Here is an 18,832-nt window from a genome sequence, read left to right as displayed (position 1 = left end):
CCTCTTAAAGCTAATCCATGAAATTTACTCTACCCCTTACTTATTTCCTAAACCAGTGTGATCATGAATTCATTAAAGAACAAGTAAATATTCACCCTGTGTTTGAAAAGGTACCATTAATTTGTTTCTAATTTGCTCATCTCCATTCATTAAAGATTATTGATTAAATGATAGCTGTAAAATCTTTTAACAAGGAATATGTCGACTGTATTCACACATGAGTACATTTTTTTCTCTACCTAACATTCTGGTATAAATCACTACACATTTTTAGTCAGTAAACATTTATTAAGTGCCTAGTATATGCCAACATGGGGCAGCTGGGTGGCATAGTGGGTAGAATACCAGGCTTGAAATCAGGAAGACTCATCTTCCTGAGTTCAAATATGGCTTCAGACACTAATTAGCTATGTGACCCAGGGAAAGTCACTTAACTCTATTTGTCTCAGTTTCCTCATATGTAAAATGAGCATGGAGAAGGAAATAGCAAGCCATTCCACTATCTTTGCCAAGAAAACCCCAGATGGAGTCATGAAGAAGAGTCCAACATGACTGAATAAGAACAGCAACATGTGCCAGGCACTGTGTTTACCACTGAGGATACATAAAGAGGCTGATTCTTTTTTCTTTAATTCAGAAGTAAAGCAGTTGTCATTTGTTTGAACAGATTGCTTCCATCAGTCAGCTACAGACTCGGATTCATAGAGTGTGTAGAACCAGGGTGTTTTAGACTTGAAAGTAACTTTAGAAAGTCTATCCAGAACTTCATGCAACACTTCTTTCTACAGTTTCTCAAACAGATGGTCAGTCTAACATGTCTTGTCTTTATCTTGATACTTTGTTTCGTTGCTGGGGCAGCTTTATTTTTTAATTTTTTAATTTCTTTTTACTGCCAAGTCATTCCCCCAGAAACTTGGGGCTTACTTTACTGGAAATGTACATAACATCAATAAGAAAAGTGGACACATACAGAGATTACATTGGTAGTGAGGCACTTATGGAGGAAATATAGGCAAGGCAAATAAAGTTTGGGGGAATTGGAGGAATCCAAGGTCTTTTCATGTCTCCTAAATTTAAGTTGTCTGTGCTGGGTTTACGCTGTATAAATCACTCCATTGAATCTGGACTTTCTCATTTTTTAGTTCCATTTTTAGACTTGAGTATAGTTCTCATCTGGGATATTACTGTGTTGTCCTTTATTTTTTTTCCATTTGAATAAGTTTATTTAGTCAATTTAGAACATTATTCCTCAGTTACAATAATCACATTATTTCCCTCCTTCCCCTCCACCCACTCTTCCCGCATCCAACATGCAATTTCATTGGGTATTACATGTGTCCTTAATCAGAACCCATTTCCATGTTGTTGTTTACAGTAGGATGTTCATTTAGAGTCTACATCCCCAACAATATGCCTTCAACCCATGTATTCAAGCAGTTGTTTTTCTTCGGTGTTTTTACTCCCATAGTGTTTCCTCTGGATGTGGATAGTGGTTTTTCTCATGTGTTCCTCCGAGTTGTTCAGGGTCATTGCATTGCCATTAATGGAAAAGTCCATTACATTCAATTCTACCACAGTGTATCAGTCTCTTGTGTACAATGTTTTCCTGGTTCTGCTCCTCTCACTCTGCATCAATTCCTGGAGGTTGTTCCAGTCCCCATGGAATTCCTCCACTTTATTATTCCTTTGAACACAATAGTATTCCATCACCAACATATACCACAATTTATTCAGCCATTCCCCAATTGAAGGGCATCCCCTCATTTTCCAATTTTTTTGCCACCACAAAGAGTGCAGCTATGACTATTTTTGTACATGTCTTTTTCCTTATTATCTCTTTGGGGTACAAACCCAGCAGTGCTATGGCTGGATCAAATGGCGGACAGTTTTTTAGCACCCTTTGGGCATAGTTCCAAATTGCCCTCCAGAATGGTTGGATCAATTCACAGCTCCACCAGCAATGAATTAATGTCCCAACTTTGCCACATCCCCTCCAACATTCATTACTTTCCTTTGCTGTCATGTTAGCCAATCTGTTAGATGTGAGGTGATACCTCAGAGTTGTTTTGATTTGCATTTCTCTGATTATAAGAGATTTAGAGTGGGGCAGCTTTAAATCTTTAAAAGTTCTTCCCTATGTTGACCTGAAATCTGCCTTCCTATCATTTCCATAATTTGTCCTCTGAAGCAACATAGAACTAGAATTTTAGATCTAGGACTGTGAGGAAAATGACCAGAAGTCTAATCCATTCATCTCATTTACAAATGAGGAAATGGATACTCAGGTAGTTTATGTGATTTGCTTAATATCACACAGATTGTATGCAGCAACATTTGGGATTGAATTGCAATCTTGTGAAGAAAAAATCCACTATTTATATTATGCTGCCTCTACACTGTTGAGATCACATACTCATTCACTCACTCACTGTATCCATGACTGAAATTTTTAGAAATTAAATTCCTTAGTTCATTATGAATTCATGCTTTTCATTAAATGGATTACAGTTCACAATTCAAAGTAGAAACATTTTGACAGAATATTATTTTCATAACCTTAACTTAATATATTACTTCACTAAAGGAGATAGCCTTCTCCTAAAGTGCTAAATGCTGACACCTGGATTCTATAAACATATTCAAAAGATGCCTAAACTAAGTTTTGATGAAACCTATATACCCAGTGTCCTCCATTTCTTATGTGATTGCTCTTGAACTATTTGGAAAGAGCTGTTTTGCCCATCCCATCTTTAAAGACCACCTAAGTATTTTTAAACAGCTAGTGTCATACAATGTCTTTAAATTAACATTGTGGTATGATTGTTTAATTAGTGAATTAATATTACCTTTCAGGCCATGTACCACAATTATATGGTAGCTATAGGAAAATAGTGCCAATTTAGTTAGACAAGACCAAGCCTCATTTGTGACCACCTGGACAAATGCAAGATTGTGGGAGCATATTTGTGATTGTTGGTTAAGATATAGCCAACACCTTGTGGATGTAGTCACACTGTAGCAATTGTAGTCATTTAGTACAGGATAATTGAGCAGAGCTCCCTTTCTTTGTATGTTTAAGAGATTACAATAGAAAGCAAAACATTTAGTAATAAAAAATCTGATACCATAGATCAGCCTGACAAGGATCTGTTGTATGGAGGACACTAATTATAATATAAAATGATAATTTAGGAAAGCTGTCCAGAAGAGTCAGATTAGGAACTTCATTAGAAGTCTTTTAGGTATAGGCTAGATTACTACCTATTAGAACTGTCTTGCCTCTTGTTTAGGAATGGGTTGAACTAGATACTTCTGTGATCAAGATTCTTTAAAAATCTTGGCTTCTGTGATTCTAAGTAGCAACATGTTTCCTTTATTGATTCAAAGTTATGGTTACTTCATTCAGAGAATCCCAGAGCCATTAGAATAATAAGTAACATTTATATAATGTTTTAAGGTTTACACAATGTGATATATATGTATATATACATACATATATATATCTTTAAATCTCATTTTAGCCTCACAACAACTCTAGAACGTAGATACTGTAATGACCCCCATTTTATAGATTAGGAAACTGAGGCAGACAGTGGTTAAGTGAGTTGTCCAGGGTCACATGGTTATTAATAAATGTCTATGGCATGATTTGAAGTCAGATCTTCTTGACTCTAGTTCTAGTGTTTCATCCACTCTGTTACTTAAATGCCTAGTTGTGCACATAGTAATCAGTCAGCAAGCTAGAGTCCAATAATAGATGTTTTTACATATATGCTCTGCTGAAATCATGATATATTGTTTTTTTTTAACATTCCCATATCTATCCACCTCATAATACAAATGAAAAAATATAATGACTTAGGTTAACCACACTTTTTTTTTTTTAGTGAACCTTTAGATAATGTTACTTTAGAATTATATTAGTGAATGTTAAGCTTATTATTATATAATTTCAGGAACGTACTTTTTTCTTTACTTTTGAAAATTGATACAATATCTGCCTATTTGTGGGGTACCTTACCTGTATGAATGCCATCTCAGATTGCTTACTGACAGTGACTTAGAGAAGATATCTGTAAGTTAATTAGACATAGGAAATAGAGATGTCATTTATCTCCCACTTTAATTTTAAATGATTACTCCCCTCTTACCGGAGACAGCATTTCTTTCTTTTTGACATTTATTCTTTTTTTTCCTGCACTTTTAACACCATTCACCTAACCAGGGACTACAGAAGCAAAGGTACAGTCTGGTTTTTTGACTTAGTCACTATTTAAGTTAGTATTAGAGCAATGATTCTTCCTATCTTTTCACAGAATATTAAAAATTTAGGATATGTATTTGCCGTCAGGCACCTCTCCTTTATTTGTGAACTCTAATATGACACCATCATTTTCTTCTGATGGCATCTTTCACTTACATTTTGACATCTAATTGTTTCCATTTTCATCTAAAAGAAGGTAAACTTCTTGAGGATAAATGTTGCTTTTTCATTTTTGTCTTTATTTCCCCAAAGCCCAACATAGTGTTTCACCCTTGTGTGAATATATAAAATTAAGCTTACATTTCAATTTAGGAATAACTTAGACGCCTAGAAGTCATCACTTCTCCAGAATCACAGTTCTAGGAAGTGTTAGAGGTCAAATTTGAATTTACTTTTCCTGATGTTAAATACAATAGCATTCTCCACTACAGCAAAAACCCATTTTCTATATATATTTTTGCTCTGCACTTATTAGGGATTTAGTTGTTGTAACCCTTGCATAAGTAACAACTGAACAAAGTTGACTAATTAAGTTGATACCCAGGCAATAAAGGTATAAAATGAGATCACCTACTTGCCCATGATGAATTCAAGTCACCTAGCCCAGATGAATTAAGTACTTGAGTATTGAAAGAATAGACAGAAGTGATTACTGATCCATTATCAATGAGAATTAAAATAACAATAATATAGAAGAAGAAAAGTGACTCACCTAGGTCACATAACTAGAAGACAGCATGGCACAATGAAGACCTAAATTCAAGTCCCACCTTTAACATATATTGGGAGGGTGACCCTGAACAAGTCTTTTAACCTGTAATTCTCTTAACTCAGCCTATATGTTGTTGAGTGGCCAACCTGCCTTAATAGAGGAAGTTCCTTGCAGGAGCTTATACTAATGTAATGAAAGGTCCAATTCTTATCCTTGATAATAGTTACCATATAAGGTTGTAAGATTATTTGATCCTACTACAGCCATGTTGGTAAGTACTGTTATCCTCATCTTCATATTAGGAAGTGAGATTCAGAGAGATTAAGTAGTTTTTCCACATCACACAGCTAGTAATTTCTTGAGGCAGAATATGAGTTCAAGTCCAGGTCAAAATGATAAACCTCCATAGAACTGAAAAAGGGCCAATGTCTCAGTTTTCAGAAAAGCTGAAAAAGAAAAAACCCAGCCTAAATAAAAAAAAAAAGATGACAAGAACCAAGTCTAAATTTGATTCTTCAAAACATTCTAGAAACAACTTAGTAAAGATAGAGGACCTATAGCAAAGGGAGTGGGAATTACAAAGAGCCAGAATGATTTCATTATAGATGTCATTCCAGACTCATTTAATTTCTTTCTTTCTTTCTTTCTTTCTTTCTTTCTTTCTTTCTTTCTTTCTTTCTTTCTTTCTTTCTTTCTTTCTTTCTTTCTTTCTTTCTTTCTTTCTTTCTTTCTTTCTTTCTTTCTTTCTTTCTTTCTTTCTTTCTTTCTTTCTTTCTTTCTTTCTTTCTTCTCACAAGATCACTCAACTGATAGATCAGGACAGTGCTGTGGATCTAGTTTCTATAGAGTTTAGCAGTTTTTTGTTAAAGTAATCCATTCTAAGTTTGGACAGGAGAATTTTTGTCTTATCTTTCCTAGAACAAAAACTCCTCATCACTTCCTGGCCATAATTTCCAACTCATGGTCATACAATCTCAATCTCTCTTCCCTCTCTCCATCTCTCCTTTTTTCCCTCCCTGCCTCCCTCCCTCCCCCTCATTCCCTCTCTCCCTCTTTTTGTCTCTATGTCTCTGTCTTTGTCTCTGTCTTTCTTCCTCTCTCCCTCCAGTTGTCTGACCCTCACTATTTGTAGCTGAGAGTTCCAGAAATCTTTTCTGTGATTCAGCTGCACTTAAGGCTTGTTGCAGCAGTAAGGCCTACCTTGGTGTGCTGCTTTGTGCTACATTCTACTCTGTTGGAAAAGTGTTTTGGTGCTGACCTTGAGTTATTTTGGGCTGAAAAATTATTTCACTCCATCTTCTGGTGGGGTATGCCACTCCAGAATTCATATTGAGGTGTTAGAGTTGTTTGGAAGGTAGTCTGTTAGAGATCAGATGGGTCTATGTACCTTCTCTGCCATCTTGGCTCTGTTCACAGCCTTAAGGTATTAAGTTATTAATGATCTTTGAAGTGAGTGCTAGGACTTTAAAATGTATATTCATGAAGATTAATAATAACAATAGCTAGCTTTTATATAATGCTTTAAAGTTTGGAAAGCATTTCATTAATATTGTCTCATTTGATCCTCACAGCAACCCTGTTAAGTAGGTACTAGTATTATCCCCATTTTACAGATAAGGAAACCAAGGCACACAAAGTAGATAATTTGCCTAGGATAACATAGCTAGTAAGTACTTGAGGCTAAGTTTGAATGCAGATCTTCCTGACTTCAGGTCCAGTGTTTAGCTGTCTCTATTTTATAAATAAATGCATATTAACTTGTCATTAATTTGGCTTGGGATCAAATCTCAACTGTCTTTTACTGGCTGTGTAACTTTAGGTAAAACACAGAAATTCTTTAAACCATGGTTTCCTCATTTTTAAGAATGTTGATCTATGTTTGGTTTAGATAATCCCAAGACCTCTGGCATTCTTTGATTTTTTTGTTGTTTAAAAATTGTCTTAAATATTAATTTAAAATTTTGATAGTTTCTTTAATTATTATCGATTTTACCTTACATTCAAGAGTCATTTAAATTGTTTTTCTTTATAATTTTATACATTGCCATAGAAGTTTATTCTGATTAGTAAATACTATGCAGTAAAAAATTATTTCAGTTTTGTAATAATTTCCAATTTCAACTGAAATGTGTTTTTGTTTTTTGATAATTAAGGATGCTTTTGATTTATTTTAAAGGAAATTGTGGTCTAAAGTTTTAAGAATTTGGAATACCTGGTTTTAACCTTACTTAGAGAACATCTAATTAATTATAGCTTACAGGGAATAAATAATTCTCATATTGCAAGTTGTCTTAATTAAGTTTTAAAGTGACCTTGGTTTCAGTTTTTTTTAAATTGGCCTGCTAGATTAAGTACCTATAAATAATAGACATTAGTTATTCTGAAAAATCATTATTCTAGCCATCTAGCTCCTTTCAATATAAAAGCTGTCTAGAATACATTATTCTTAAGAGAAAATAAATGCGGCCCTTGTTTTTATGGTCACTTTTTTTTACTGTTTAAGAATTAATATGGAAATCATGAATATTGAAAATTATTCAGTCATAGACCAAATTAAGAAAAATATAAGAAGTATTGAATGGATGTGTCTTACTTTATATGATTGTAATAAATACAGTTCTTAAAAGATTATAAATCTTAAAAACTTGTTTGCAAAATAATCATTCTCAATGTGTACATTTTATGTATCCACAGATTACTATACATCCTCCTATAAGAAAGGAGGGTATATCAATGAAATAGTTTCACTTTTAAGTAGTATTTTTTCTTTGATTTATAGTCAGTTTAATCTTAAAATGCCCTACTTATCATTATCAGTTATTATATTAGTCTTTTTAAATAGAGAAATGCATAGGTTTTTGTTCTGTTTTAGTTGTAGAATTTATAAAGATTGAATTTGATGAGTGCATTTATCTGGAGATTTGTTTGTTTTTAACTCTTAACTCTTCTTGGAATATATGTAGTCAAGAGCAGTTTTTGACAATTGATTTTTTAAATTATGTTGAGGTTTTTAGTAAGTTATAATTTGTAATAGCACTTACATAGCACCTTAAGATTTGCAAAGTGCTTTACAGACAACATTTGATTTTCATAATAAAGGTGGTATGTAGGTTTTATAAATATATCATTTTTTTTTAGTTGAAAAGACAAAAACAGATGCTCTCTCTGCCCTGGGGCCACATAAGAGTGTTTGTCAGAATTCTCACTCAAATCTTTTGACTCCAAATCTAGAACTCTATCTGCTATGTTACCTAGGGACTGAAAATATATTGATGGAGAATGATGTATAGTAGATTTTGGGGGGACAACACATAGAGTTAAATATTACATTATCTTGTAGGATCTGAATATTTCTTTCTTATCTCACAGCTCACAGTTTACTTGAAAGTGAATAATTAAAGAAGTATATGAGGAATAGTATTATCTTTACATTTTAAAGGTAAAATGTAGATTGCATATTAGTAGATGATTTATAAGAAATATAGGCATGACCATTCCTGAAATGATTTTTTTTTGTTCTAGTCTTAAGTCTCCTGTAGTACTTTTGTGTTTTGAAAATTTATGTAGTTATATAAAATTTCAGGACTCAAGTTATAGTAGGTAATATTTAGTTACAGTTTCATGTTAGAGATTTGGAAAAGGGTTTAGAGAAGGAAAGTGACTTTTCCCAGGTCTCACAAAATGGACTCTCCATTTAAGTGTCTTTTAATCAACAGTTTTTGACATCTGACAGTAGGTGACAGCAGGCTTTTATTTGCCCCTCTTAAAATTGAATCTTAGATAAAAAGAATAATTTAATATGGGGTGCTGTGTACCTTCAATACATATCTGAGTGGTCAGGACTACAGGACTATAGGGAATTTCCTTTGCCTTTTTTTTTTTAATTCAGGGCTTTGTGGATTTATATTACAATTTAAATTAATGGTGTAAATTTTAAAAATGATATTTTGGGGGGGAAGCTGGGTAGCTCAGTAGATTGAAAACCAGGCCTAGAGATGGGAGGTCCTAGGTTCAAATCTGGCCTCAGACACTTCCTAGCTGTGTGACCCTGGGCAAGTCACTTGACCCCCATTGCCTAGCCCTTACCACTCCTCTGCCTTGGAGTCAATATTGACTCCAAGACAGAAGGTAAGGGTTTAAAAAAAAAATTTTTTTTAAAATGATATTTTGGAATCAATTTTTAATTAGATTAGTTTTCCTATCCTGAACTTTTCTGAGTGATAATGCAGTGTTCTGGAGAATTTGATGACCTAATTGGGAGTTCTCTCTTGACTTGGACTTTGTACTTGCTCTTCTCTACAACAGTGGCAAATGCATTAAGTGAACATATGTAAATCTCCATTTTATGTCTTTATTCATTATTAGAAGGTTGTTGAATTTGATTATTGCTCTTGTATCTTTTAAGAAATATAATGTAATTTTGACATTCAGAAACCTGGTTGTAAGAGAGACTTCAAAATGCTATTTTATTTTACTATGTTTACTTTGTTTTTATAGTCAACAAACAAGCAGTACAATGGGATCTTGTGTTATCTAGATTTTCTGAGCATTTATGATGATAAAGATATGTTCTTCTGTGAAATGTTGTTTTTAAAGCTGCTTATTCCTTTCTAACCCCTTCATCAAGAATGCCTGATGTTTGAATAGATTATTCACATAAAAATTGTTGCCAGGAAAACAGGCACATTGGTGTTTATTGATTTTCTCTTAATTTTTTTTTTATTAATACGGCCTAAGATTTCTTATCCCCCCCCCTCCCCCTTTTTACGCCTTTGATATTCTTTCAGATATTCAGATACTTAGGAGAGTCTACCTCAGTGCTCTCAGAATTATCTTCTTTGGTGTAGATGTCCACAAATACTTGGTCTGATCTCTTTTTTTCATTATTAATTTATTTGAATAGTTAAGCAGTTTTTGAAGCAAACATTTTTCATATTGTTAGTTTGGAAAATTTACCAACAGAAATGGAAAATTCATGAAATATGGTTTATGTAACTTGTATTGGTAGATGTTTGGGCATATATCTTATCAATGAGTTACTCAGTTTTTATAACATGTTTATTATGCTTCAGACACTATGCTAGGAAATTAAGATATAAAAACAGTGAACTAAACAATCTACACTTACAAGAAGTTACCAAGTAAAAAACTCATTTTTATTACCAGTAAACCATTTTCCCTTAATTGACACTACTTTAAGGAATTTCCCTCACTTTTTCGAATTTAAGCTTGCTTTGACTTTCCTACTAGGTTAGCAATGCAACAAGCTAGGATGCTCCTGAAGGACGTATGGGAAAGAATGCTAACCACCTTAAGAGAAAGAACTATTGGAGTAGAAATACAAAAAAAGAAAAATGGAAATAGAAATAAAATAGAAAAACATATGTAGGTATATGATTTGGGGTTTAGGCTTTTAAAAATTGCTCTATAGCAAAAACAAATAATATGGAAATAGGTATCAGGTGATAACATTTACAACCCAGTGGAATTTCTTGTTGACCCTGGAAGAGGTGAGGGAAAGAAAATGAATCATGTAAACATGGAAAAATATTTAAAAATTAAATTTTTTTGAATAAAATTTTTTTTAAATGTTAGAGGGGGGACCAAAGGATCTAAAAACTCTATGAAAAAAATAATAGTAAATTATTTTCGTTTTTTTCACACATTTTAGGAATAACATGATGATAAAAGAGGAATAATATATACTGATTGAAGAAATTAATGCATATAATGCTAAATTTCACTTTTAAAAATGGGTATTCGAACAATTTGAAGTGGTTCAGTATATGATATATAGTTAGCAGTTTTTTGCCTACGAAGTAGGATCCTAATGGACAGGAACTATTTTGCTTTTTGTTTCTCTAACCTGAGAGTTTAATAAATACTTAAAAAAAATTCATTTGCACTAATGAAAGTGATCCCAAATGGTTGGTTCAACCAAATATTTTGTAATCTAAGAACCAAGTATTTTGTATTTCTTTATGAACCTTTTTGTATATAAAAGTCTTAGGATTTCAAGGTACTTTAAAATTATGAAGACTGGACTCAGGAGACATTGTATAGTTACTTAATTTCATCATCCTGATTTAGCTATAATTTTTTCCTGCTTATTATTCTATAATACAACCTCCCTCAAGGAATTATAATATTATCTTTCATACTTTGCAAAGTTATGGCCCAAGGCTTCTGTCTCTCTAAGCTTGTTTTTCTACCTTTGAGACCTTATTCTCCCTGTGAGGAAGTTACTTTGACTTCTCAAATCCTCAGTCTCTGCATCTATAAAATACAGTAGTTGGTATCATGGCCTCCATGGTCCCTTCCAGTTTTAGATCTGTGCTCCTTTCAATTATTATCTTTGGGGTTGTGCTTCTGAATTTGAGAGGAAATAAAAATAAAATAATAACCATGATCATTTCTTGTTCATACCTTTAATAAGCTTTAACATTTTGCTTGCTGGTTGTGATGGAAAATTAATCCTAGCAGCTATACTGTTTTAATATAAATACCTAAATCTTTAAATAAAGATATGGATTTATATATATCAAAACAAAAATGACTTTATTCATATATCTTTTAATTTTACTATATTTTAGTTATTTCCTCAGTGTGCCTCAATTTATGTGTTAGTGTCAAATTATGAAACTGTGAATTTTGTACTTTAATTTTGATAAATATGTAAATTGAAGCATAGGGAAAAATAAGTAATGTGCTGCATAAAATGATTAATTTTCTATGAAGCAATGAGAGAGGTGGATGCCTTATAGGTTCTCTAAATAGAAGTATTTCTGAATCAATGTAGTGACTTAGCTGTCCATTTCAGCTTTTTTTTTTTTTTGGATGCTTTTCCTCTGGGCTGGTGTAAAATCTTTTCCTCTGGGATGTTTTTCCTCTGGGTTGCTTTTCCTCTGGGATGGAAAGTTGTCTTGAACATTATGTGTCACTATTATTTCTTTGTGGTGTACTTTTTATGTTAATCAGTTTTTGTTTTCATTTCTCAGCACTATCTGTTGTCTAATTATCTTCTATGTCTGTAACAGTGATGTTGAACTTTTTCTGGTTTCATGTGGGAACAGTGAAACCATGAGTCTTTCCCTGCAACTTTTATAGCTTTTGGGGTAGTAAGCAATACTTCATGTGGTCCAGTCCATTTTATGTCTGTAGCCAATTTTCTATTGAAATTTTTTAAGTATACTATGTCTCCTGTTTTGATTTTGTGCAAATTGTAATCCAGGGGCACTGTTTGTTGTATCAAGCCCATTTCATGCAAATTTGTTATTCTTGTCTGTAAAGCTTGTATATAATTTGTTAATTGACAGTTTCCACCTATCATTGCAATGTAAGCTGGTTTACAAAGTTCTTCCTTGCCAAATTGCGTGTTCATATAGCATCTCAAATGGAGAGATGTTCAAATCTCCACTGGGTCGTGTTCTAAGAGGGAACAGAACTAATGGCAGATATGTCCATTTTTTGGTGTGTTTCTGCACAAAATTTTCCTATCAATGTCTTAATGTCTTTTTTTAATCTTTCCACTTGCTCTGAACTTTGGGGATGATATGGTATGTGGTTTGTTGCTTGTATTCCTAGATTTTTATAAATTTCATTTAATATTGATTGAGTAAAGTGACTTCAATGGTCTGAGTTCAATTTTGAGGGAATCCCAAATCTAGGTATGATTTCTTTTAATAGGATTTTGACCACAAATGCTGCATTGTTCTTTTTGGCAGGAAAAACTTCTGTTCATCTAGTCAGTCTGTCTATGATGAAAAGGTAATACTCAAACCCTTTGTCTTTTGGCATATTAATAAAATCTATCTGTATGCATTCAAATGGAGTATATGCTAAGGGACCTAACCTCCTAACCCTTTGGTCTTATAAACTCCCTGATTGAACTGCATATACATTTTACATTTTTGACATTTTGACAAACTCTTATGGCATATGAGGATATTCCTGGTGCAGTCCAAAATCGTCTCACTGACTCGATCACAGCTTGGGTTCCACAGTGTCCTTGTGCATGTATACGTGATAAAATAAATTTTTAGGCAGGATGGGCTTGCCTATTTGCAAAAACCATATTCCTCTTATTTGTTTTGCTTCTAAGTTCTTTATCCATGATTGAATTTCCTGCTCATTATCGGCATTAGTTAGATTGTCCTGTTCAACTATTGAGAAATTCAATACATGTAAAGGTCCTTCTCTAGCTCCAAATTTTGCTGTAATATCAGCTCTATGGTTTCCTAAAGACACATGATCATTAGCCCCTGTGTGTGATCTACAGTGGATTATTGCCACTTCCTTGGGAAGTTGTACAGCGTCAAGAAGTTGCATTATTACTTTGGCATATGCGATCTCTTTGCCTGCACTTGTCAAAAATCCTCTGTGTTTCCAAATTTCTGCAGTGGCATGAATTACTGAAACTGTGTACTGTGAATCTGTATAAATATTGACCCATTTATCTTTACTGATTTGCAAAGCATTTAATAAAGCAACTAGCTCTGCCCCTTGAGCGCTCACATGCTTTGGTAAGGACACATACCATAATGACTGTTTGTGTTACTACTGCCACTCCAGTATACCTTTCTTTATTAACTATCATGCTTGAACCATTGGTATAGATTTCAATGTCGGGTTGTTCCAGGGGAGTGTCTTTCAAATCATTTCATGTTTTTTCTACTACTGATATTGTTTCTTGGCAATTATGTATGGGTTCCCCTTCCAACGGCAAATCTGGAATCAAGGAAGCCGGATTCAATGGTTGGCAACGTTTTAAAGTGATGTTTTCATTGCTTAGTAACACAATTTCATATTGAGAAAGTCTTTGCTGTGTGCAAGCTTAAAGTGATGTTTTCATTGCTTAGTAACACAATTTCATATTGAGAAAGTCTTTGCTGTGTGCAAGCTTGTAAATGACATTTCTTCAATATGGATTCTAGTTGGTATGTAGAGTAGACATTAAGTTTTGATCCGAATACCAAATCAGATGACTTTTGGATCATGGTTGCTGTGGCTGTGATTGCTCTCAAACAGGGAATCATTCCTTTCTCAATTATATCTAGCTGTGTACTATAATATGTCACTGGCCTAAAATTGGGTCCTAAAGTTTGGACTAACACTTCAGAAGCTATGCCTCTTGCTTCATGTACAAAGAGATGGAATTCTTTGTTGTAGTCTGGAATACCTAAGGCTGGAGCTGTTATGATTGCTTATTTGAGCTGTGCCAAGGCTTGGAGGTGCTCTTTCATTAATTTCAAAGGTTCTGTGACTGTATTTTTGGTTAAGTCTGTAAGGCATTTTGTTATTTGGCTATAGCCTGGGATTCATTGTCTACAGAAACCTGTCACTCCTAAAAAGGCTTTCAGTTGTTTCTTAGTCTTTGGCACACTGAGCTTCTGTATGTCCTCTACTCTTTTCTTGGAAATCTTTCTCGTCCCCTTTTCCAAGATAAATCCTAGGTATTCCACTTTAGGCATGACCCATTGATTTGGAAACTTTGTGGCCTTTCTTATATAGCTCTAGGAGGAGATTTTTACTGTCCTGGTAACAAATGATTTTGCTTTCCTTGAATAGGATGTTCTTTAAATCTTGTTGCAAGATTTGGCAAAATGCTGTTGGGCTATCACAGAATCCCATTGATAATCTTCCCCATGTCAGCTCAGCCCCATTCTAAGTGTAAGCAAAGATTTTTTGGCTTTCCTTTGCAATTGGAATGCTAAAATAAGCACTACATAGATCAACGCCAGTATAATATCTAGAGTTACGTGGGATTTCTGAAATTATTTTAGATGGGCTTGCATTGACTGCATGGGACTTTTTCACAAAGTTATTTACTGCTCTTAAATCTTGGAGCAGTCTCCATTGAACTTTTACTTCAGAGTCACATTTTGTTTTCTTTATGGGTATTATTGGTGTATTATATTCTGAAATTGTTGGGATTAAAATTTTCTGATCCAACAAGCTTTGGATAATTGGGTTGATTCCATCTATGGCTTCTTTACTTAGTTTGTATTGTGGTATCCTTGGTGGTGTCCCTTCTTTAACTTCTACTTTTATTGGTGTTGCTGACTTTAGATAGAATCCCTACATCTGAAGAATGTGTAGCCTAAAGTCCTTCGGATATATCACTTGGTATTTCAGATATTGTACCTTCATTCTGAACTTGTTCATCATCCACTTGCCCCAAATCCACTATGTGGATTTGCTGCCTGAAAATGATCACCATCTTTATGTGTGTGACCCTGGGGGTCCCAGGCATGTTGCTGATACCATGAACAAGTTTGGATATAGCCTCCCATACCCCCAGTAATTTGGAAGCATCTCAGCTCTTATTCCAGATCAGTACCTGAAGATGAATGGCTTCCCTAATGAATTTTGGGGTTGGGGTGGAGAAGACGACAATATTGCCACCAGGGTTCGTCTAGCTGGTATGAAGATCTCTCAACCACCCATTTCTGTGGGACACTACAAGAGGGTGAAACACTGAGTAGACAAGGGGAATGAAGAAAACCCTCACAGGTTTGACCTCTTGATACAACGTTCATGGACACAGGATGGGATGAACTCACTGACATACCGACTGCTGGCTTGAGAACTGGGTCCACTTTATACCAATATTACAGCAGACATTGGGGTTGATCCCCGTGGCCCTTGGCCTCCCTCAAACCCTAGATTCCCACCTGGTTCCTCTCAGGCTTTTCAGCACGAAATGCTATATCACCAACCCCCCGTACGGCCTGGTCCTCTCCATCCTAGCTGGCTCACCAAAAACTGTAATATTTATTGGGAAACTACGGGGGATTGGAAAAATGGGGGATAATGGGAGGTTTGTAGCAGGTATGGAGGAGTTGAGGGGAGAGAGGGAGTATTGCTCGGTGAGGCAAAGGAGAGAGATGACCCCTGCCGAGAGAAAGCAGCAGGGGTCCAATAAGGTCTGTTTGTCGTTGAATGACTGAACTGATGATGGTCAGCTCCCTCTATGCACAGAAAAGATAGTCCACTTATCTGACTGTGAATTCAAATAATATAAAGTTTATTAACCAGTTGGGATTGGAGTTTTTTCTCAGCTTCAGAACTGAGGCCAGGCCCTAGAGGCTGGCAAAGGGCTTCTCCCACTCCCATCTACTCTATATCAGTCCTCGCGTTGTCTAATTCAGAATCTTAGCAGTAGACAGAAAGCAAACAAGAACAGGTCTGACCTTCAGAAGTGATTGGGCCTGAATCTTCGGGCTGAACCAAGAAGAGGCACACCACACCAGACTGGGCTGAACCAGATCCTCCCTCTTTTAACACCAGGAAGGAAGTCAAACCCGGCAGGAAGGAAGTGCTAGTCATAAGACCCAACTGCCACTCCCAGTTGCCTCTTCCCCCACCAACTGTTAGTCTAGTTTCCTTTCCAGAGTATCCTCTTTATTTCTTGATTTCTAATGATCATTAATAAATCTCCTAAAATATACTATTTTTATTATTGAGATCTAATTTTAATTCTTACAAAAGTACATTTGACAAATCTAGTGGCAGCCCTGAGGTGGAAAATGAAATTGTTCATGATGATCGTAGCAAATATCAAGGTTTAAAATTTTTTCTGTATTAGGATATAGTTGGATTTGTTTCAATTAACTTGAAGCTCTTTTCAAAATTCCTTTTTGAATGTTCCCATGTCATTTTCCAATTGAATTGACATTGACATTTTTGCCGTATTTTTGATTATTACATAGTAGTTATGGAGTTTGAGGTAAATATAGATTTCCCCTGTCTTCTGGTTCTTTTCTTGTCCAGATTTAAGGAACTCTTTAGTTTCTGTTTATTTTTCCATCAAATCTGGGTTCTATACTGACATGAAATATGTTAACTCAGCTAAATATTAATTTTCAAAAATCTCGAGCATATTTTAAGTTTTGTAATTGAGAAATTTCTCTAAAAGCATTGGCTATGGTTAGAGCAGCATTATGCAAGTACAGTATTGTCTTTAAGATAGAAGGGACAGAGTGAAGCACTTATTTTCTGTGAAAGTTTAAAGTTTTTCTTAAGCCTGTTCAACTTTGAGTAGATCTGGTTAAGCATAAGAATCTGAAGGAAAAAAAAAGGAAAAAGCAGTTGAGGTAATTAAAGATTTTGAGCAGAATGCCATTTTAAAGTTATATCACATAAATATTTCATTTTGACAAGTGTTTCTTTAATGTGTTGTTTGCATTGTAGAAAAATTTGTTTTTTTCAAATGTGTATAACATTTTATATTCATAAAAATGTGTACAACATAATATATGTGTAACAGATATTACTGTATCCTGCTTTATTTGGGCTAGTGCAGCTATGAAAGAGAACCAAGCAAAGTTATTCTGGCTTATCTTTAACAAAGTGCATTGAAATAATGAAAGGCCTTTTATTTATTTTTAAAATGTATTATTATTATTATTTTTAAAAACTCATGGAATCAATACTCTGTATTGGTTCCCTGGCAGAAGAGTGGTTAGGGCTAGGCAATGGGGGTCAAGTGACTTACCCAGGATCACACAGCTAGTAAGTGTCTGAGGCCATATTTGAACTTTCGACCTCCCAACTCTAGGACTGACTCTCCTTCCACTAAGCCACCTAGCTTCCCTGAAAGGCCTTTTCAAATGTTAAATATGTGTATTGTCCTTGAAATGTTTTGATGTCTTCTATGTTTCGACTTTTATTGACATAAAGATTATACTGCTATTTAAATACCATGGATTTATAAACTACTGATTTTTGTTTTCAAAGTAAATTCCATTTATGATTCTCTTAAATTATGAACCGTTTAAGTGGGATGTTAGTAGTAAAAAGAAAATGGTACTACTGTATATTTCATTTAGGCAATCCTCATTATATCTGATGAAATTTATATTGAATGAATGAACGAACCATTTGTTAAGTGCCTATTATGTACAATGCACCTGTGCTATTCCTGGAGATATAGATAAAAAAGTAAGACAGTATCACATTCTAATGGGTGAAACAGCACATGTAAAGTTTCAACTGCATGTTAGCTGGAAAAGTGTTAATGCTTCTTTTAACATGTGTTTTCCAACAATAAAAGCCTGTCATTTTCTGGTATTGACTGTCAAGGACTGACATGCTAAGATTTATACTTAAAAAATATTTTGTTGGCTGTGTTGTGGATGGATTGTGTGGAAAGCTTTAGGAAGGGAGACATTAGGAGGTAATTGAAATAATCTAAGAAATAGAGAATGAGTAATGGAATTGTGTAGGGTATTGTCTTCATAAGTAGAGATAAGAAAAGTTATATGAGAGATGTCTGGATGTATAAATGACAACACTTGACAATTGATGTATGTGGGGTAAGAGAGTAAGTATAAGTAGTTGAGGCTGACACCAAAGTTTTACACCTGCGTCACTGTAAGGATGATGGTGCCCTTGGCAATAATAGATTAGTTTCAAAGCAAATTAGATTGAGGGCAAAAAAGGGCACATAAAATAGAAATTTTAATAAAATTCTGCTGAATGAATCAAAGAATAAGATGTGCAAGATAGGAAAATTAGGTGTTTATGACAGATAGTCTGTATTTTCCCAAACCCTCTATTTTACATATTCTGGCCTATTTTACCCACAAATTATAAATTACCCAAGAGATTTCAAATTCTTGACAAGTAAACCCTTCTGATAGGAAGATCAGAGAGAGGATCAGTGAACTTTTTCCGAAGACTTCCTTTATAGAGGGCTTAATTTTCCATCAGCTTTTCCACTTGGTTTTGACTCTACAAATATCATGTCTGTCCCTCCCTCCTTTTTCAGAGGGTTAAATGAATTGCCCAAGGTAACATAGTATGTAACAGCCAGAATGTGATACTTTCCTCTCACTATTTTTATCCCTTTCTAT

At 34.4% G+C, this 18,832-nt stretch overlaps 1 protein-coding gene across 1 annotated transcript in view; it reads left to right on the top strand.

Moving 5' to 3' along the window:
• The window catches only part of ASCC3 (activating signal cointegrator 1 complex subunit 3), a 411,239-nt gene that overhangs the window by 66,959 nt on the left and 325,448 nt on the right, over positions 1 to 18,832 (top strand). The gene's annotated exons all lie outside the window — the stretch shown is intronic.

The sequence above is a fragment of the Monodelphis domestica genome, chromosome 2 (genome assembly GCF_027887165.1).
Source record: "Monodelphis domestica isolate mMonDom1 chromosome 2, mMonDom1.pri, whole genome shotgun sequence".
NCBI lineage: Eukaryota > Metazoa > Chordata > Mammalia > Didelphimorphia > Didelphidae > Monodelphis > Monodelphis domestica.
This window is presented reverse-complemented; position numbering and strand designations above follow the sequence as displayed.